The sequence below is a fragment of the Triturus cristatus genome, chromosome 6, assembly GCF_964204655.1.
Source record: "Triturus cristatus chromosome 6, aTriCri1.1, whole genome shotgun sequence".
Classification (NCBI taxonomy): domain Eukaryota; kingdom Metazoa; phylum Chordata; class Amphibia; order Caudata; family Salamandridae; genus Triturus; species Triturus cristatus.
Genome location: NC_140589.1, coordinates 799,469,192 through 799,491,641, shown reverse-complemented (window position 1 = coordinate 799,491,641; position 22,450 = coordinate 799,469,192).

The window sequence follows — 22,450 nt, the reverse complement described above, 5'->3', positions numbered from 1 at the left end:
GTTCTGGTACAGTTCTACAAACGCAACCAAATACATGATTGACAAACATACCATTCTAGTCAGGCAGGCTTTTCTAATGTGTGAAAGTATCCACAGTGTTTTTATTAGAAAAGGGGGTGAGGGTTTTGAAGAATAATTGAAGTCCCTTTACTTTTGACCCCTTCTCTCAGACAGAATTTAAATGATAAAAGTTGTTAGTGATGGCCCATTACATAGCGGCTTACTGCAGCTCATTTTTTTATGCTGGAAACAAAGGACTGTTATTATCATATTACTTCTTTTCGCCAGAGCCTGGTGCCCTCGTGGGATCATCTGAGGCCCCCCTAGGGGATCCGCTGCCATTTTGAAGACCCCTGGCCTAGAACTATTGGGTGTAGTATAGCGACCATAACAGCAGTGCTGAGAAACAGAGATGGGCCTAGAAAGTGAGAGGTCACCCTTTTGTGCGAGTGTTTCATGTTTTCTTCCAGGGGCCTGAAAGATTTGGTGTTGTAAGTCCATTTGATCAAAGAAAGGGCTCTATAGTAACATTGGTATGCATGTTTGCACCAACTCTCACTCTCTTCAAAACACTCTGGGGAAGATTTACTAACTTTTGGCTCAACACCAGTGCTTAATTTATAAAAAAGAACAAGTGCCAAGGCTCTCGTCAGGAGGGCACTTCAGCTTGCACCACACATTGTCCCTGCCATGCTGCCAATGATAGTAACAACGCAACTACTAACCATCCCACTGCTACAAGTGTGACAATTAAGTGCAGGTGCCAAGCACCTGGAACCAGTGGCTCAAATTAAACCCTGCTCAACACAGCTCAGCAACTAAAGTTGCTACTCAAAGGGAGAAAGAAAAGCAGTGCCTAATCTACTAAGATATTGTACTGTTTTTCTCTTCCCATATGCTGGTGCACTTTTGGTTGCCTTCTGTCAATGCACACAGCCTTGCACCATAATGCAAGGGTGTACTTGTGTGAATCTTTGTTTTTGAACTGGAAGGATATACTTGCAGTACAAAAAGCATGATTTAATACTTTTCTCACTTTTAACCCCAGGGCCAATACACTCACAGGGCCAATGGCACAAGCGGTCACACAATGGCGCATTGTACACAAAAGACTGGCATGGCACAATATAATAACACAGGTCACACCACTTTGGCGTCTAGGCCGCAGGGGCGGCTCCTCCATTAGGGCGGAGAAGCGTCACCCCACTGTTTTCTCGCAGTGCAAGAACCAGAAACATAAAATTGTATTTTAAACACCATTTTATGTTTCAGCCTTTCGCGCTGCCAGAAAGCATATTTACATTACACTATGTATGCAAACTGAAAAATACAAAAATAAATAGAACAATCCAGTCCTGAATACTGTTGCAGTTATTGCCCTAATTGCATTCAATCCCCAGTGAGGGATTTTCATGCCGTTATTAGAACTAGTTCGCCCAGAGATGTTTTAATCCCTGGGCCAAGTGAACAAGTACCCATTGCCTGCACCTTCCAAGGGTCCGCCTCGGAAACTGAACTTTCCCTCTAGCTCCCTTCTGTGTATTTCTGTATCTCAACCTTCACCATATAATTCAATACTGTTAGGCAACACAGGGCTTGAATTAGCAAAAGATAGGTAATAAAATTCAAAAATTGTTGCGAACAGTATTCCCCAAACTAGTTCTTGCCTGGGACCCCCAAACTCCTTGACACTGGGATCTCCAGCAGAAATACAGTGAGTTTGAGGTTCTCAGCAAATCTATACTGAGAACTGCAAATGAGACGTTTGCGTGGGTATCAGGAGATGTGGTTTACAGCGTTGTTCTGTAGAGGGTCACGTTTGGTTTCAATGAGCGGTGCATGACTGGCATTTGTGCATGAGGCTTCTGGGTAAGGCCGAGGAGCTGTCAATTGATGAGGTGTGAACCGCCCACGTCTTCCGTCTTTTCTGCAAGTTATACTGTTGGAACCTGATGCGTATTTCTCTCAGTAAGTTCGCCTTGTGCAAATCTAGACAAGTTCTTGATCTTGTTTATTTTATGTATTTGGAGCAGGTTTTCATAGAACCTGAAACATACCCCCTGGAGGAGCACGAGAGAGATTTACAAAACATCATAACAGCAACAAGATTATTAACCGCAAACAGTGTGGAGGTGTGGAGATTGTCATACATAAGCCAGGTATCCGTTATCATTTCTATGCAATAATTAAAATGAACTACATTGATTGAATGACAGAGAGCATACATATAAATACTACATAGAAAATATATACATCAGATTTACAATGGTCTTTTCCACATGATTAAGTTTAATATTTCGATAGGTCTTGCAATATTTTTTGGAAAGAATTAGAGAATGGCCATGTTTTAATTCATGCGGTAGAGTTTCTAAATTCCAGGAGTATTAAGCGAATGAACAGTTGTGAGTTTCAATATTTAGAATAGATTCACTTCTCGCTAGAGATTTTTGCCCAGTGCGGCGCTAGAGAGCCGGCATGCAAAATGGCCGCACCGACGTGAGGCTCCGGCTGTCCGGGGCAATCATCCAGCAATATCCTGGCTATCCATACCCCATCTCGGCTTACACACAAGCCAGCTGTGGTGCAGACCATCCTATGCCTAGTCGGGCGAAATAATGCTGTGTGGCTGGGGCAAAGCGTACATGGAGACACACGCCGCAATGATGGCGGCCAAGTAGGATACTAAGACGTCATGCTGTGCCATGGGGCCACGGTGAGTGATTGACGAGGCTGCAGCTTAGAGACACATGGCCCCCACCGTGGCGATCCAGTGGCTTTAATTTGTGCCCAACCCCAGGGGCCAGTTGGACTGGAAAGGAGGGGGCTGAGCGTAAGGAGCCACCCCCAGCCTGAGTGGCCCAGCGACTGCGGCCTGAATCCAGCAGTGAACCCAGCTGTAGCTGATTGTGGGCACCTGGGGAGAGCTGGGACGGCACCTGTAGCCTGCCTCCCACCGAGTTGAATACTGTGAATCTCTGGCAGCTGTCAGGGGGCAGGAGTGGAGAACTGAGAGGCAACTTGGCCGCGAATGGAGTGAGCTACGTGCCGCACTATAACATACCCGTACGCAGAGAGGCCCAGGACATTTGCCTAACTCTCTCAGGACGATGCTGGAAACTGTGGGCCTCTAGGACCACTGAGTGCAGCCTCATGTACTGAAGCACAAGTTGGTGAGTCCCCGTGTGGGTCCAGATCAGGGGAGACATGGGTGCACTTCTGTGGGAAGTTAGCCCAACGGAACGGCACAGCAGACACCCTCCCACCCAGTATAACTGAAAAATGACCATGTGAGATGCACATACCACACTGCGCTACATTAGAGGGGCGTTAAGCAACTGCACAGAAAGAGATCTGTTGCAACATACAGAAAATTAACTGAGGACACAAGAATTAAATAAAGTGCATCCTGTTGCTGACGGGCGACGTTCATTAGTACTGGCCCTTTGTTTTGCCACATATGTCACTCTATCGCTTAAGGGGATCTACCTACCTAGTGACGTGTCTCACATGGGGATTGGGTGACTCAGGAATAACAAAGCATAGGGATCATGTGCCAGTTAATACAGACTGTGGTGGCCATGCTGTGTGACTCGCACTGCTATATGTGGAGCCATACCTCTATTGCTCTGACCCAGGTCTGCTCATGCTCCCCGCCATGCGTGACAGAGTGTGGTGGGACTAGGGAGTTGGTGCATACTGGCACTAAACCGTCTTGGGACAACGTGCATCTGGATATCGCTCGGGTGAGTGCAAAACCTTGCAATATCCCTGCTGGTCACCCAGGCTGGTATAAAAGGGAGGTGTTCCCGGTGCCGGGGAGTGGTACTGCAAACACCAGCTTCATCTCGGTACTACTTCCTGCACACACTGTGCTCTAGTGCTGGGAAGAACCTGATTCCATGCAACCTCATTGCTTTATTTTCTTTGCAGCAATATGTGGAAAACTGACAGGCGGCAGGTCAGGCTGCACTTCGATGCTGGTAAGGTTACGTGCAGGGGCTCTCCTGATCAGCCTGGTACTGAAGACGCATCCCTGGTACATCCCAATGGTGCAGTGGACATAACATGATTGCTTCTGGCCTTACCTAGATAAAGACTAAAATGGACACCATGTGGGCCAGAAAGGACTCCATTATAAAAGAATTGAAAAAGCACGATGACCGCATAGCTGAAGCGGAACAAAGAATCTCCACAGTTGAAGATACTGTCTCAACTCAGAGTGAACAATTACTGAATATGGAGAAAGTGCTGAAGGTTATATCTGCCAAAAGCAAAGACTTGGAAGCACGGTCTTGCAGAAATAACCTACGGATATTGGGGATACCAGAATCTATGAATACTGGGAAAATGGAAGGCTACATAGACAGACTGCTTGTCACGCTTTTTGGCACAGAATAATTCTGCTCATTCTGCTCATTGTCAAGCGCGCCCACTGGCCCTTGATGGCTCGCCCTCCGCCCGGTGCCCCACCAAGACCATCCTTGCTAAACTACTGAACTACCTTAACTGGGACACTTCTCTCCAATTGGCATGGGAGAAGCACAATCTGCAATTCAAGGGCAACATCGTGAACATATGTCTGGACTTCAACGTAGCTTTCCAGGAGGTACGGAAGAAATGTACTCCAATCAAACAAAAAATGAGGACGGCCGTCATACCATATACAATGCTCTACCTGGCTCGTCTTCAAGTCTTCTTCCAAGGCAGAGACCACATCTTCACTTCCCCTCAACACGTAGGTGAATTTATGCACAGCAACACTGTCCGCTCCTCTCCAGCAAAATCATTGCTACACCGTCCAGATCGGCGTCACCACTATTGGAGCCTGGCTGATTATTCGCCTCAGAAATCCCCAAGAATGATTCTTAGCCTTTGTACTCTGATGGTGTGCGTATACCCCTGAGGCTCTCCCCAGCTGTGTCGCTAGTCACCAACACATCTCTCTATGGTGGCTCTGCTGAGTTGGCCCGAGGATGAACCTGTCTGGCTCTTTGGATGATCACTTATGGGAGATCCGTTAACTCGCTCAAAGTTTAACATACTAATTTAGTATTCACAAACTTCTAGGTGTCTAGACTTCTTTTCCTATCACACCCCACCTTCTTCCCTTCGCCCCTCACTCCTCACCGTTATTTCCGATCTTCCTGTTTGCTTTTACCTTTCTCTCCTGACACACAGTGATAACATTGCTGTACTGTTATTATGGATGCTGCTCTGTTATGGGTTTATTGGGAAGGATGTATATACCTGATAGGATTGGGTTGTCAGCGTGGGAGGAGGGGGGACACAGGAATGTTTGAACTGCTAAAACATGAACATAATCTACTTCTGGTGCTGCAACAAGTACAATTGCATATCCTAAAATGTCAGACGACTGGGTGACCCCAGTACATGTGGACTGGGTGACCCCAGTACATGTAGACATATATTCGCCCACCTAGAGAGGCGAAAAGTCCACATTGCCCTCCTTCAAGAATCTCATCTAAAAGATTCAGCTCACACCACATTTGCTGCCTGCTGGACATCCCACAGACACCTTTCTACATTTTCCTCCTACACAGGGGGAGCTATCATCCTACATGGGGTGATAAATATTGATGTGGGGTCGACTGGCCTCAACAATAGTCACTATTGTTAACTGTTAAGGGGTGCTAATGTTGATGACCCGGCTTTCTTTGATAGGCTCTGTGGATGTTGTGGATGTGGGCTCTGCACACATCCTTTTGGGTGGAGACTTTAACCTCTTGCGTGCTCAGGACGATCTGAGCTCGTCATGAGTCACAGTAGAGCTGTGCTCATGACGTGCTGAGCTCATCATAAAGGCCGCGGCCCGCCCACGCCTGTGCGGGAGAATTAATCAGTGGGCGGAGTCGTGACGAGCTCAGCTCATCATGAGCACAGCTCCACTGTGAGTCATGACGAGCTGAGTTCGTCACGAGCACAGCGGCGCTGCCCCTCCACCCCCTGCACCGTGGGGGAATAACCCCCGCAGGGAAGGGGTTAACGTAGTGCTGAACAAGGTTCTGGAGAGATTACACGCCTCAGCCACATATCATGGTGCTGCAGCAAGACACATTTGTGACATTATGGAGGAACACAAACCTATAGATATATACAGGACACTTCTCCCATCAGTTAGGGAAGGTACCTTCTACTCTGGGCTACATAATAGTTGGTTGTGACTAGACTACTGGTTGGAGTCCAAGGGCCTGGGTAGCTGAATACACAAGGTCACACACCTAGCACGCACATACTCAGACCACTCCCCGGTCTTGCTGGAACTGGGCCCCTCCTGTAGTCGCCCCTTCGTTAGAATTCTGGAGACTGTCTCCCGCCCTACTACTAGATACCTCCTTTCGAGAAAAACTGTGCTAAGTGACAATTGACTTCTTTTTATCAGATAAAAGAGTCTTTCCCAGAGTTGGGTACTATATGGGAGGCTTTCAAAGCCAAACAACATGCATGCCTGGCCAAGGGTGGAGGGGTACTGCGATCAATACGTGATCAGCTTAGCAAACTGGAGAAAGACTTAAAGGCACCAGGGGCTCGGTAGGGTCACTTTTAAGACCCTGAGCTCTCTAAACAAACTTGCCTAACCCTATTTGTTTATCAGTAGACTGCGGAGAGGGAATGCCTCTATCGGGGAAAACATGTGAGGATGAACACCCAGGGCATACAATGGCAACCGTCACATGTAAACCGCGATTTACTAATAATGTCCAGGCGATACGGGATGTAAGTGGCATACTGGTTCGAATCTACCAAATGTACTAGTCTCATTTTCCACATTCTGCTCCACATTATACACATTTTGCAGGCCACAGAATGCAAAACTGGGGCTTATCTCAATGTTGTAGCACTGGAATGGCTAAGTGACATGCAAAGAGAATTCTTGGCCGCAGCAATTGAGGATGACGAGATCAAGGAGGCCATTATGCAACTCCAAATTTGTTAAGGCCCCGGGGCCAGACAAGCTGCCTGCCGAGTTTTATAAAACATACATTGCCACATTGATTCCAATCCTACAGTCGGTATACTTGGGGGCAAAGGAGATTGGCATCCTCTTGCCCGCCATGTGAGAGGCCATGATGAATGCATTACTTTACCCGGAGAAACCCCTGGACCAGTGTGAATCATACAGGCCCCTGTTGCTAACTACTAATGCAATGTTGAAAAGCTCACAAAAAATACTAGTGAATCAGCTCTCACTCCTTATGACATTTCTGGTTCGGCCGGATCAATCAGGGTTTATTCCCAGGTGGTCTACATCGCATAACTTTCGGACACTATTTGCCCTATTGCAAGACATTGATCTGGATATTGCTGCAGTGGTGGCTTTTTTAGACGGCATCAAGTCTTTTGATTAGTTGGGATGGAATTATCTAATGGTAGTACTCCATCAGATGTCAGATTGTGTGCAGTTAAGCTGTATGTCTGTACAAATGTAATGGTCATATCAATTAAAAATGTGTAGTTTGCAATGGCAGTGCTCTATCACACGATGTATACTCCACACTATGCCGCTCCACTCTACACCACTTCACTCCACTACACGCTTCTCTACACCACTCCACTCTATGACACTCCACTCCACTCTACGACATGCCACTCCATTCTACGACACCCCACGTCACCCTGCTCCACAACAAGCCACTCCACTTTATGACATTACATTCCACACTATTTCCCTCCACTTTAAGCTGCTCTGCTACGCTCTACATGACTCCACTCTATGCCACTCTTGACACACCCCTCCACGACACGCCCCTCCACTCTATGCCCCTCCACTCCACATCACTTACCCACTACATTCTACTCAAATCTACCACACTCCACCCCAATCTACCCCAATCCACCCCACTATAATCTACCACACCACACCCCACCCCAATCTACCCCACTCCAATCTACCCCCCCCACATTCTTCCCCACCACATTCTAGACCACTCCAATCTACCCCACTCTAATCTACCTAACTCCAATCTACCCCAATTAAATCTACTCCACTCCAATCTACCTCAAATTACCCCTACTCTACTCTAATCTACTCCACTCCGATCTACCCAATTCAAATCTAACGCTCCAACCTACCCCACTCCCCCCTCCAGTCTACAGCACTCTAATCTACTCCAATCCAATGTAGCCCGCTCCAATCTACCCCATGCAACTCCAATCTGCTCCACCCTACTCCACTCCAATCTACCCCACTCTTCCCCACTCTAGTCGGGCCCACTTCAGCCCACTCCAATATACCCCAATCTTCCTTTCTCCACCCTACCCAAATCTACCCCACCTCACTCTATTCCAATCTACCCCACTCCAATCTAGCTCAATCGAACATATAACACTGCCCATCTGGCATGTCCCCTGGCTGAGGGATCCTCCCATTGTACCCATGATAAATCATACACAAGCACTATTCCACTCTTTGCACCACAGTGTCTCCTAAATATCCTATTTCTCTATGTGACGTCATTCGAGTGTAGAAAATACCCTTCTGCCACTGCTGCCTCTTCTGTGTGCATTTTACAAGGTTGAAAAAATATTTTCAACAATTTCTGTTCCACTAGGGGCGAAGCAGTCCTCACTCTGTAAAGTTTTCACTTTTAAGCGCTGCTCTGTTGGTTTCCTCCGCATATTACTGTCCATGATGGGTTCAACCGGTGACAGACACAAACGTATTTTGCTGTAGGACGCACGCTGTATTTCAATTATGGCTATTCATGCTGCCTGATTTGTTTTTTTAAATCTCTAATCTGGTTGCCAACCTAACACGTCAAACAACAAGCACAGGGACGGCAAGGGGAAGGAACAGCAGAGGTGAGAGATAAAGCATGTGCGTGACGTAGGCTGGGAGTGGCGACAGCAAATAAGAAGCTAAAACACATCAAGGCTGTGGCAACAAAAGGGCCGAAACCAGATCAAGAGTAGATATCAAAGAACGGAAACAGACGGTGACAGCTAATGTTTGCCTAAACTTGTCCTGCCCAACCTCCCCTTAAATCACACTATCAGAGCCATAGCTATCATGGTTCAGCAGGTGTAGTGGCACCAAGGCCCCGAGCCCTGGGGGTGCCCATTGACCTGATTATTTCTGTATTTTGCTACCCCTGCAGGGGTCAAAGGGGCATTTTCCCTTGTTTGCACCATGGCACCCTTGCTCTGCTGTTGCACACTGTGAGACAGCGAGGCCACCATTTACAGTTCTGTATGGTATGAGCAAAAGGCTGAGCTGAAGAATTGCGTTTGAACTATTTTTATTACATTTTCGCGCATAACTCAAGAATTAGAATGACATTTGAATAAAGGTCCATGATTTTTTAAGCAGCACTGTTTACTTCTGAAACAGGAAGAGGCTGTTTCTTAAAAGCTCAACGCGCGGCATTTAATTTAAAACAAGGAAGGAATAATGCAATATAATTACCACGGGACCTCTTTTTCTTTTTCGAAAAGAGTTCTCTGTATTTTTGTGACTTAAGAAGACAGGGTAATGCACCATAAAATGATTATAACATGATTATGACATTAGGACTCAACTCAGCCTATCCTAGAGAGAGGTAATTTTCTGCCTGTCACGGGACGATTTAGACTCAATTTAGCGTCAATAAGTGGATTCATAATATTTTAAGCATGTGATTGGCATGAGTTCTGATGGAGAGAGGATGCCTCACCTTCTGGTAAAACTAGAAGTTATCTATGCAATGAAATTACTTTGATTTCAGCCATGCCTTTATGTATAAGTAATATTCTGGGTGCCTCCATAGAAACTGTTTATTAGATTATTAGCTATTTGACCATATACGTGAAATATTTAAGCTGATTCTAGATAGGAATAAGCATTGATAAACCAATAGGTCTCACCTTGGGACCTATTGGTTTTGACAATTATCTTTTGCCATGCTGCACAGCATCACCGATGCTCTGCAGCATGGCTACAGAATAAAATAAAATAAAATCTTTTGACATGGTCTGTAGCATCATTTTGTAATCATGCGCACAATGCATGTGAGTGCCTACAAAATTATGCAGCTGTTTTTTCTTTCTTTTGGTTACTCCTCTATGTTAGAACGGTAACCGAAGAGACAAAAAAGTGTAAAAGCATTTTTTTTAAAATATCGGGGGAAGCAACACGGGAGCAAAGACAACACAGGGGTGTGGTTACAGGGAGGAAGCAAAAGGGGATTGTAGGTGGGCGAAGGACCATGGAGGGTGCGAGTGGGGGTAGGCAACATGGAGGGCACGGATGGGGGAGTAAACAGCTGAAAGAGACACATGGAGGTGGCAGAGAGAAGCACAGAGGTGAGAAAACAGCATGGGGGAGTGGGGAAGATGCACATGGACATGAGAGAGGACCATGTAGCGCAGTGAAGGGAGGAAGAGAAGTACACGAGGGCAACACCTGGAAAACACATGCACTCTAATGGAGTGCTTAAATAAGAAGAAAAAAAGTAGCGCTTGAAATGCGAGCGCTGGAATGTCATAAGTAATGTGTCTATCCTACAGAGGGGGGACAGCTGCACGAAGAGGAAGGAAAGCCCACATGATCTAGTAAATAAGAAGCAAGTAAATTAGAGTGGCAATAAAGGTTACAAACCCACTGTAAGCTAACAATATGTCCTGCAACAGAAAGAGCATGCTCTGTTTAGTAGGCGAGACCTAATGAAAGAGAATAACCACTGGAAATAAGCATGAGTATGTCTTCAAGGAGATTCTGAGAGCTCCCCAAAAAGGGACCTCGACCACTGCCATGTTGTAGAGAAACTCAAGCACTTCTGGCAGCAGTAGTGATACTGCCAGCCCCACTAGCACCACCACAACTAAGGTTTCATCACATCTGCCTTACCATGAAATATTTGCATTGTCTCCCTCCTTTAACCATTAGAATTTGTTGTGTGATCTACAAACCCCTTCAGCTCAGCTTCTAGTGGCACACATGCTATTAAAACAAATCCCTTGGCAAATTGGAAACCCACAGTGCTTACAAAGGACGCATGCACCAACTGGCTTAACCCCTTACACGTCATACTTTCTCCCTTACTGATGCAAATCAGGAAAGACCTAAGAACCCACCTCTTCACACTCTTACCTTCAAACTAGATAGTATCCCCATTCCCTTCCATTTTGTTAATTTAGCATTTTTTGATTAAACTAGTTTATTTTCTCAAACATGCCTACATGCCTTATTTTCAGATTGCATATAGATTGTTGCTATTTAAAGTACTCCATTCTCCTCTATCACTAAGCCTATGCTTCATAAAAACAACCAATACAATTAAATGTGTCAAATAAAAGCTCCATAGCTGCCACCACCCTAGGATACATATTCTTTTAGCAGGCTAACACTACTGATGATTGCTTCCACCCAGCTCAAGCACAGCCCCAGGGCATCCTCTTCTCAATCCTATCTCCTGCACAAACGAGTAGCACCCGGCTGGTGCAGGGCACTCTTGCTGCCATCAGCATAGCATCACTGCAGGCTCAAGTTATGGACATTCCAATTATAGGCCGCTTAATCTGTTGGAAGGAGAATTAACCTCAATTGTAATCACACTCTTGGACTTTTTATGGTTGCATAAATACATGGAGGTGGCTACTCATAACTGTATGTTTGACACTAACTGGGAGGAGCGAATCATGCTAGAATCCCACAATTTGCGCATGTGGGGATAACAGCATTAAAACTGATGGGGCAGACAAGAAAGACATCTGAGTTTTGAGATAAACACAAAGAAAGAGGGAGTAGAGAAGCAGCTTCCATAAAGAATAGAACATAGTGTTACTCCTAATACCACTTCAGAAATCTCTGAAGTAGTGAAGCAATAATGAAGTCTTTGTACTGGAGAAAGGCAAAATGTTACTAAAGACAATGCAGAGCACCAGCCTAATGTGAGGCAAGATTTGTGGGACATCCACAGAGCAGATCAGTCCTGTGAGATGTTCTCGATCGCGGGGCTGGCCTGAAGTTGAGCTGCAGCAGTAACAGTGGTGAAGGCTGCAGCGAGTCCACCTTCACCTAATACACTGACAATGAGTTTGGCTGCATGAATGAAGGTGGAAAAGTGTACAGATATGTACGCACTTTTACCTTATTTGCCTAAGAGTCCTTCTATAGTACCATGTGATGTGGTATCATTCTGAAACAAGTTGGTGTATAGAGTACGCACCAGGTGCAGAGTTGCGCTCACAGACATCTGGGTTCTTGACTCCAATGTCCGCCATATTATGTTAAGAGAAATTTGTAAGGCACTGTGATGCCAATACCTCTCAATACGGTCTGGTTCTAATATCTTCAGGCCCTTTTTGGATGATCCGGTCAAAGACCAGAGTTTTTTTCCTACTTGTTCGAGTGGGATCTTTGGTAGAGTGAGGTTAATATTTAGCTTCTATGTTTTGTTCTAAGTGTTGGTGTGCATAGCTGGATTTCTTTACCAAAATGAGCATGTGGAATCTGCTGGATTAATATGTGCATTGCCCAGCTTGAGGCATGGGTATGTGGTACCTGAGGCTCTGGCTTCTTGGCAGAGGGCCTAATATTCCTTTAGATCGGATTAGCTGGGGACTGCTGGGTGAGTTTTAATTGGTGTGTTTTGTATTATCTTACAGAGATACATACGTTTGTGAAGAATGGAGTTCTATTGTGGTTTGGGTCTTGATGAGATCCAAATTTATGGTAAATCTGAAATGAGTTCTGTGTGGTTTGTTTAGAGTAGACTAATGTTTTCTTTTAGAGACTGAGCATACTTACTATTATACTTGGTCATTGTTGTGATCACAGTGATGCCCACCTATATTGAATACACAAGCAGTGTCCCATGTGTGCACATTCAGATATTACGTCAAGTTCAACACCAATAGTTCTACTTTCAGCGCATTACCTTTGGAGATCTATTGAAGCTATGACCTCCTCATTTACCAACCACTAAGCATGTAGTGACCCCATTAATAGGACACTCCTATTAGAAAAGCCTAATTGACTGTCATTTTGAAAATTGAGACTCAAAATTCACTTTGGATGGTTAGTTTGTGTGAATTTAAACAATAGTTGCAGATTTATGAGTTTTACAGAGGATCGTCTACCTGGGCTCGGATCCAGAGGAGTGTCCCTTCTCGCACATATTGCCCCTGAGAAATTCAGGTAAGTGGCAGATATATCTTATTATCTATAATATGATGGAGCTTCCATTTGATACAGGTGTAACATTCAGCTATGGCCTATTTCTCCATGGAGAAGTATGGTAACCACACTGAGACAAAAGGGATGCTGGAGATTGCTGACATCTCAATATCTTCATGCCACAGACCCAGATTGACTGTTATTTTATGTTAAGCAACACAGCACCAACGTTGCTCAATAGCCTTAAGGAAATGGATAGAGTAATTAACGCACTTTAGATACTACTTTTGGTAGCCATGCACCTACGCAACAACCCTTGCATGATAGTGCAAGTGCATGGACTTCCTCTGAAGCAGAGTTTGGGGTTTTATGGGACCATTCCATCACACAAGCTGATGATATAAGCTCTTCGCACTTTGCATGTGTGCTGTGCACTGCAAAACCAAGGAGAAATGAAAGATTTTTCCTCGTTATACCTGCTGCAAGGAGGTGTAAGATTTTGGTGCAAATTCCTGTCTACCAATGTTTGTACATCGGGATTTTCATCAAAACCAATGGGTGATTGTGTGGGAATACCCATGAACCAACCAAGCAACTCCCCATTGACGCAAAGTAATTCAAAGCAGATTATAGCATAATTTGTTAATATGCTGTAAAGGTATTTGTATTACAGACCATCGCTGCAGCAGCTCCATAGAACGGTTTATGATAATATCCTGGTGACAGAAGGTACTACTATTTTTTATTTATTTTGTTATTCTGCATTGCATTTGCTGCTACCCTATATTGTCTGTATGTGAACAAATACTGGATACTGACTAATTGTGTGTAGTTACCTTGTCAAACTGTATCCATCTTCCTAACTTTTGACCACCTCCTTGTGTAAGTTGTGATTGCCTAACCTTGAGTCGGGTGTACAAAGGGGTAAATTGTTTAGTAGAAAATAGTGCTGAGTTCTTGGGACACATGCGGTAAATGATAATACCGACTATGGATACTGCCCAGTAACCACTGTCCCCAGAGGAAATGCCTCACATAATATAACATTTGAAGAGCATACGGGCATGTTATCAAATACCACCAAAAATAGTTACAAGATATCTGAAATATAATTTTTAATTTGAAGCCACAAAAATGAACATTAGAGCAATGGAAAAAAAATACAAATCAATTGCCCCTCTAAAGGCATCTGAATTTGCCCACCCAGAAAACAGTATATCATAACAACCTGAGGAACACCAATATAGGTGGTAAAACACGAACAATAAAACACGAACAATAACAAACAACAGTAAAAACTACAGAAATATGGAAATATGGACAAGAAATAGGAATCATAAAAATTCCCCAGGGAACAGTTAATGAACCCAGGCTCACTGCTCCTCCCCAATATCAGTGGGCCCAATCAGAAAGCAGTTCTATTGACAGTTAATATGCTTCCCTACCTGCTTCAGTCATTCCATTAACTGTACCCAAAATAAATAAAATGCCTGCATTATCAACTAATCCCGAACTCCAGCATCACCATTTAATGTGTTCAACATTTTTTTAAAAAAGGACCTAGGCTTAGTGCGAGTGACTCACCTACCAATTACCTAATCCTTCTGTCTGGCTTCTCATCAAGAGAGATCTCCAATAGAGAACCCATGAATTCTGCAACAGTACCTTCGGGGTGAAGGGAACACTCTTCATTCTGACGAGTGTAAACAGGTAGGGTAGGAAGAAAAAGTGTGATGGAGAGAAAGACCCCTAACAACCTTCCCACACTCATCTCAATGCCTTCTCAAGTACGCAAATTAATGAAAATTAAAATAACCCTATGGGACAGGACACACACCCATACCGTTCAGAAGTTGTGTATACTCCCAAAAAATGGCACAATACGAAGAGGACCACCGACACTAGCATTGTCCCTTAGTGCCACTTCCTGCACAAGTAGCAGGAGTACCACCCCCACTATACTCCGCTCTAAAACTGGGTACAACAATAGAAGTTAAATTGGGACCTAGAGCAAGGGTGACTGCCCATCTCACCCCTGACTCTCTGGCTTCCCATTGTTCTCAAAATACTGGGTTTTGTGTTAAAATATAACCCATTGCCACGGGATGGGTAATGACCATACGCCAGCCAACCTATTAAGTTCTGTGGGTCCCTCGCCATATTTAGTGGTTTGTCTGCCATATAAGGCCACCACTAATAACATGATGGGCTTAGATGAAACTGCTCACAAGTGTCCCACGCACGCTGGGCAACACCTCTCAGAATGTCAGGGGTACTTCTTGTATACACATTGATAATGTACACTCACTTTGAGGGTACAGTTTCAGCACTTACATATTGTGACAGCAGTTCTAGGGCGCGGCCAGGCATGCTGAAAGGGTTGTGATAGGTTTTTTTTCACTCAAGGAGGTTTCTGCCATATTGGTATAATCTGCCTGAAAATAGAAAACACCCATGCCAGTCAGGGAAGTTTGAATGAGGCCTACCTCTCTCTACTGATGTGGTGGACGTATTTCCTCTGCTGCACCCAAGGCTGAATTACCCAGTTGCAGAAAGCAAAATCAGACATTAATTCCTTCTTCTTCGAAGTGTGTGTTTTTTATGACCATACGGTTCTCATCATTCTCAGGTGAGGTGTTCTTAGCGTAATTCAGCATATGCGCAGCTCAACAGAAATTATTATGACAAATAAACTTATTTTCCAAGACAAATATTCTATACAAAAAAATATTCACTCTGAATCTATCCCCATGCGCCCTTGGCTTTAAAGGTCGAGGTCATGCCATGCCAAATATTTCCTTCAGCTGATTAGTGGAATTGTGACAGATTGTGTTACATAATGTTACAATTTGAATTAAAATAATACATCTATACCCTCTTGGTTACTATATATTATCTAAAATGCCTTTTACAGTCATGTGTTGCTCTTCTGACCCCAGCCTCGAAGTTTATTTTTGTGAGAGGTTCCTTCAATGTTTACTCAATCCCAAAAGCACACACATGTGCATGCATGGGTGGCCTTTTTGGAGAGGTGTTGCTTAAACTGTAAAAAAATTGCTAACCACCTGCGGGTGCTTGCACATACTCACTCACACATGGCCACCGTCTTGCAATTTTTTTTGTTATACTGAATTATTAATTTCTAGTTCCAAGATGGCAATTGTTATTTTCTATTGGAATTTGGTAAAGGCAGAAAACTTGGGATTGCACCTAAATGGAGCGGCTACCCAAGACTGGCATAACAAGGAGAAATATCTATGTTTTTCCTGGTTACTTCTTTTTTTTTCTATGTGTGCTGCATTCTGCAACACACGTACAAAGAGGAATGTGCCTCTAAGGATTGTTTTTGTGCAGGAAGGTGCCCTTTCATGCAAAAAAACAAACCTGCCTGTAACGCAGGCATCCTTGCATCATGTTGCAAGACTGCCTGTGTTGACGCTAGCCTGCCTGAAGAGCACCAGAGCTACGAGAGAGGAGAAATGCGCCATATCTTAGTAGATATCGCACTTTTGTGCTCACTCCCTTTCACGCAATGCAGCACAACAAGTTGCCTTGCTGCTCTGTGCTGTGTAAAAGGTCAGTAAATCTGGCCCTAGATTACTATTATTTATTTTGTCCCTATTTTTGTTTGACTTGCTGGTATATTGATCCCCTTTTATTGCCCAGGAATTTATCTACAATTAGTGCAGAAGGTGCTTTGGCACCAGGGCCGAGGTTTGTAAGGGGGCCCTGGCTCCCAACGACAGTATTTTGCTACTCATCCAGAGGTTAGGAGGACTTTTGTTGGTTGCATTAGGCCCCATCGGACGCCTGACACTTGACTGGTCTTGCTTTTCTTGTCTGTGTGAATTACAACATGTAACATTACATGGTATGTGCCATACACAGCACTATTTCCCAGATTTACTGTTTTTTGATGTGAAGCAACGCAGCACCAAAGTTGCTCAATCGCCTTAAGCAAATGGAGAAAGAAAGAAATGCACCACAGCTACTACTTTTGGTAGCCATGCACCAACGCAACAACCTTGCATGGTAGTGCAAGTGTGTGTGCTTTCTCTGAAGCAGAGGTTTTGGGTTTAAGGGGTCCATTCCACCACACAGGATGATGATTTAAGCTCTACGCACATTGCATGTGTGCTGTGCAATGCAGCACACATATTCAACGTTGCAAAACAGAGGAGAAATAAAAACATTTCTCCTTGTTACACCTGATACAAGGAGGTGTAAGATTTTGGTGCAAATTCCTGTCTGCGAATGTTTGTAGATCAGGACTTTTATCAAAACGAATGGGTGGGATTGCATGGGAATACCCATGCACCACCCAAGCAACTCTGTTGACGCAAAGTAATGCAAAGCAGAATATTGCACAAGTTGGCGTTACTTTGGGATGCAATCCAACGCAAATCCTGTTTTGCACTAGATAGTAAATCCCGCCCTAACATTTTGGGCTAGGTTTGCCTCACAAAAGTTAGTAAATCTGTCCGTAAATTGTTATTAGGCACTTGCAATACCTTATCACGAAAAACAAATGCAAAATAGAAACATAAAAAATTAATTATCGAAATAACGATTGCAATCTATTTTTTTTTGGGGGGGGGGGGGCTCTTTCATTTAAAGCTGTGCGTTTTAGAAGCTCAGAGTTTCACCTGCACCGAACACGAGCAACAACTGTGTAGTCCAGTGCCAGATTTTAACAGCCGTATGTGCAAATGATTAATCCTTACAAGTTCAGAGTTGTCCTGTCTGAGACTTCCAAATGTCATAATTCAGGATAACAAGATCGCCCCCTCCGTAGTGTTAACATTCAGCTTGTGTAAGTTAGGAGCTATTACCCCAGGGGCAAGGCCCGGCTGCAAAGGTGTTAATCAAAGGAACTGAAATGTCAGCAGCTTTGTTAATGGAGGGCCTACTTCATTACACCCAACGCAGACATTCGAGAAGCTGAGAAGGAGCCCGTCCCCAAGACAGAGCCAGAAAATGTCTGAACTGCAAAAGGAAAGTTTTCGTTTGCTGTAACAGTCTGAAGTTCAGTCCTAGAGTCATTGTATTCAAACGGCAAACACATCTACGCTGCAGGCTAGGGAGTGGAGCGCGGTGTGGAAAGATGCCTCCGGCAGTTTAGTAATATAATGCAAATAAACTTTTTATAAAGTTTCTAACTATGAAAAGAGTGTGAGACTAGTTCCACAAAAGTCGGCGTTGGGGGGCAGTTCGTGCCATTCAAGACTTCTCAGTTGTGTTGTGTAAAACGTCACGACTTTCATTTGGTTATATGTAAATACCTATCAAGCTCTGCACCTGAGAGTAATTTAATATGAGGGCACACCCTTGTAAAGAGTGTGGTAGGCCAGCCCCGAAGCACCTGCCTTTCACACACACACACATAAGCACACACACAAGTGCACGCGACACACACATGCGTGCACACACACCCACACACACAGTTAGAATGTAAAAAAAATAAATAAGAGCATGGCTTTTAAAAATGAATACAGCTGGTGCAGGGCGAAGATGCTAGGTAGCTGATAGGGCTCCCTCAAGCCCAGGAGCCCAACCCCCCTTCAGTCTGCAGGGGAGATGATGGGCCATGTGTTAAACTTCTGATTCTACAAAAACACTATGGGGCAGACTTACAAGCCCCTTGCGCCACTTTTGCGTCACTTTTAACATGGGAAAAGTGACGCAAAAGTGGTGCAAGGGGCTTATAAATCTGCCCCTATGTAAGCATTGGGATATTAACGTTGAACTACAGCATCCCCTGCCCTTGCGTCACAGAGGGGTCTTCTGGGGATGCTGGGTTGTAGCTCTGGCGTGTGGCCAGCAGGCAGATACAGTGTTTTCTTCTTCAGTCAGTGAAGGATAGCAATAGAGGACCACATAGGACTGTGGATCAAGGTCTATTTTTTTCTTTTGCCAAGGCACTAGCCTGGTGCCCCATGGCTGTCTTAAGCATTGAGTAGCACTTCCACACCCGCTATTTAATTAAAGGCTATTTTTTTTACCTTTCATATTTAGTTTTTGTTATTGCCAGATAATGGGCCTTTGGCCCTTGATACTAATCTTCACAGCAGTGCGCTCAGGGGCTAGATTTGCTACGATTGTGTGGGCGTTTGAGTGGCGGTGAGCAATTTTGTGCTGAGTCCACAGGCTTTTATAATTGGTAAAATAATAAAAAATAACAGTAAATAAGCAACAAGTTGCTTTATGACACACGATCGTCCATGGAAAGCCTTAATAAATAACCCTCTTCGAGTCTTTTTTTTCACCTCACTGCAAAACAAGCCTGTGTAAGAATTTCTTGGAAAATGTGATGAGCAATTTGCATTACAAATGAACATCTGCAATCAGGGTGGGCTCCCAAACGGCCATGATTGAAATTACAATTTCTCTGGAATTAAATGGCATCCAACCTACTGTGGTGATGTCCCCTAAGTGCTAAGCCCAGACCCTGGGATCTTTACCCTCAACACCTTTAATAAATGCTTAGCATGATTTTTGTATGCGGCGCTTATCTTTATGAATCATATGATCTCCTTCCATCCGCCTGGCAGCAACTTACATTGGTGATCATAACTCTCCAGACAGTGGTGCAGCAATCTCTCCCAGACATAGGGCCTGATTACCATCTTGACGGATGGGATACTCCGTCACAAACGTGAAGGATTTCCCGTCCGCCATATCACAAGTTCCATAGGATATAATGGAATTGTAATTTGGCGAACAGGATATCCGTCACATTTGTGACAGAGTAACCCTGTCCGCCAAGGTCATAATCACCCCCATAGTCTTCCCACCGACCTTCTGTTAGATTTGGCACAGAAGAATACAAGGCCCACAAAGATAAAACAAAAGTATTTAAAAATGTAACATACCTTACATTGGGGATGCTGTTAAAAATGTTTTCAGTATCCCAGCGGTGGCCGGCATGGATAAGAGGTAGGGGGACAGGGGCGGGAGGGTGGAGGGCACGGGGAAGCGTGTATAAAAAAAAAATGAAAACATACCTTCTTGCCGCTTCCTCGCTGCGTCTCTCCTCCGCAGTCCTCCCTTGCTTGGCCTCAACAGGAAGCACACCCAGTCTCACAGTCAGCCAATCACAACGCTGCCTTAGCAGTTTTGTGATTGGTCTGAGCGCTGTGTTTCGGCACTCAGACGCTGACTGGGAGCCTGGGCATGTTTTCCATGTAGGCTGTAATGTGAGTTATTATCATTTGATTTTCTCTTTGTTTCATTGCAAAAAAGTAGTGGGGCAACGCTCCTCCGCCTTAGCGGAGGATCCGCCACTGCAGTATCCAATACCTCAGAGCCATGAGAAAGACATGATGAATCAAACTTCCTTCAAAAAAACTCTTGCAAGATCTTTCACTTGAGAGAAGCAGATCAAATTGAATGGGCTTTTTTGCCATCTAGTGTGTAAGAAACTTTCATTTTTAACCTGCTACCATCGTTGCTATGAGAAATTAGTGTATATCACTGTCTATCCTTTTGGGTAGCACTGATTAACTTTCAATGGCCCATGATTTGAGTGTTCTACTGATTTAGCCCAGCTCACAGTGGACACTGGGATGACTAGACTTTCACAGGTCCACTGACTAATGCATAGCACTGCAGGCAAAACAAACCTTCCCTTACCTGCCTTTTAAACTTATACATTGTGGAACTGGCAGGAACCTTGTTAAACCTATGCAATAAACTCCAAAGAAAGAATTCCTCTTGCCCTCCATTTCCAGAGGCAGACCCCATAATAATAACTATAGTTATATAATACACCATAAAAAACAGATTTTGAGTGTCCTCATGGGTTACGAAGGCTAGCAGGAGTTCAAAGGCCACTATGGGAAATTGTCGGTGATGAAGGTGTATCTCTAGCTCCTGCACGTAGTAGAGCAATGAGCTGACTTGATGCATCAGCTGTGCTTCATGACCACATCTTTCTATCAACCTATGTAAATTGGCAATTCATCTGAAAAGAATCTGCTAACCTTCATCTAACCCGCTTTCTTAATCTCTTTACCAATGAAACTGCATGCTGTAATGCTGACATCTATTAGGACTGTTTTGGAATTCATTTGAAGTAAGGTCCAGCCCAGGGGTGGCTCCTCTGTTGGAGCGGAGGACAGTCGCCCCACTTAAACCCCCCCCCCCTCCAAAGCCTCCAAAGATTTTTTGGTCATGCCCTGTCCCAAACAGAGCGTAAGGACAGGGGCGGGGACGCTGCTGAGTGACAGCAGCAGGGAGGAGGGTAGCCTGGCTGTGCACTATTTAAAGTGTGCAAGTCTTTTTGGCTGGTCATCTTGCGATGGCCAACCACATATGCACACTTTAAACATCTCTAACCCACCTGTCTTAAAACAGCTGGGTTAGAGCAAGTCAAAGCTTCCAGAGTGCTGTGGAGCGCTGAGAGAGGCCGCTCCCACCAATCTTAGCGCTGCTCTCATGGCCAAGGGAGTTGCTGCATCCAGTTATGAGTTGCTGCATCCGGTTCCAGTTCCTGCAAAAGAAGAGGTTCTGACCGAGGGACATCGTGTTCTTGTAAGGTAAGCATTTTTAAAAAATATATATTATTTGCGCACACTTTTTAAAAATATATTGTTTATGCGCACACCTCCCCGTAGATGCCAGCTGCCACAGGTCTAGCCAAGTGACAACTTCCTTTACTCTTAACCTTCTGCAGGTTTTGTGGTTTGTTACTCTCTGTATTTATTAGCATATCACCTTTACAACATTCTTCCAGAGGCGTTCGCCGTGAAATAGAAGATGGAAAGGACAAATTTCTTCCATATAGCTTGTGAATATGAGCACAACTTACTATTCATTTAGAGATTGGTGCAAAGTGGAAAAATATGCACAAATGATTTTTTCGCCCATTTTTTTTAATTACACCTGTTTCAAGTTGATTGCAAATTGCACTTACTCTCCTGGGTTTTTGCTCCACAATTTTTACTGAATGTACATAAAATAGTAAATTGGGGGAAGGGGGTAAAGCCATGTGCAATAACGTATTTTGTCAAAGAGTTTCAATACCAAATCAGCATTTAAATGCTGCATGAAGGGCTATGGGCAGTGCTTAATTTGTGACGGTGTTTTCCGGTGCTTAGCACCGGCACCTAATTATCAGGGCCGGGTCTACACGCATTGGTGCACGTAATTGAGTTATAGTAATTTACTTCACTATCGCTACGGGACTTGGCAGTACTGTTGTACTTTGTTGTGTTCAAGTGTTCAACTGACAACTACTACTCGGTCGGAGACTCTGCCAGTATATATGACTTCTTCTCAAAGATGTTCTGATGATCTCACTGCTCTAAGTTGATAATGAAAAATCAATGTAATGTA